At 35.8% G+C, this 411-nt stretch overlaps 1 protein-coding gene across 1 annotated transcript in view; it reads right to left on the minus strand.

Moving 5' to 3' along the window:
• LOC105819659 (CUB and sushi domain-containing protein 3) overlaps positions 1 to 411 on the minus strand; it is a gene marked incomplete at both ends in the record, with an annotated part of 761,280 nt that overhangs the window by 356,180 nt on the left and 404,689 nt on the right. The gene's annotated exons all lie outside the window — the stretch shown is intronic.

Raw genomic sequence — 411 nt, forward strand, 5'->3', positions numbered from 1 at the left:
ATCATAATAGCATTTATTTCATGTAGTTATTTTGAAGATAAAATGAGTTAATATATGTAAAGTACCTGTAGCTGTACTAGCACATGGTAAACATTCAATAAATGTTAGCTGTCATTATTATTACCACATACCTCATTGTCTGGTTTGTTTTGTGAATTAGCTAATCGTGGGCTGTAAAGACACCACAGAACTGATGTGTGTTAGAGTGAAGCACACTGTACACGAGCATCTAGGCAATCTAAGCCAATCAAGTTTACATTCTTGGCTAAGGGAAAGAAATTCAGCTTATTCATTCCCCCCCCCTTTTATCCAAGGAATTTGAAATTAGTTGTCACTGGGGGAAGAGTTTAGATTGGAGGAAAGGTCTAATCAAATCATTTTACTAGGTGATAGGATAGGTGAATTCAGTTC

This window comes from Propithecus coquereli, unplaced genomic scaffold, assembly GCF_000956105.1.
Source record: "Propithecus coquereli isolate 6110/MARCELLA unplaced genomic scaffold, Pcoq_1.0 Scaffold494, whole genome shotgun sequence".
Classification (NCBI taxonomy): Eukaryota; Metazoa; Chordata; class Mammalia; order Primates; family Indriidae; genus Propithecus; species Propithecus coquereli.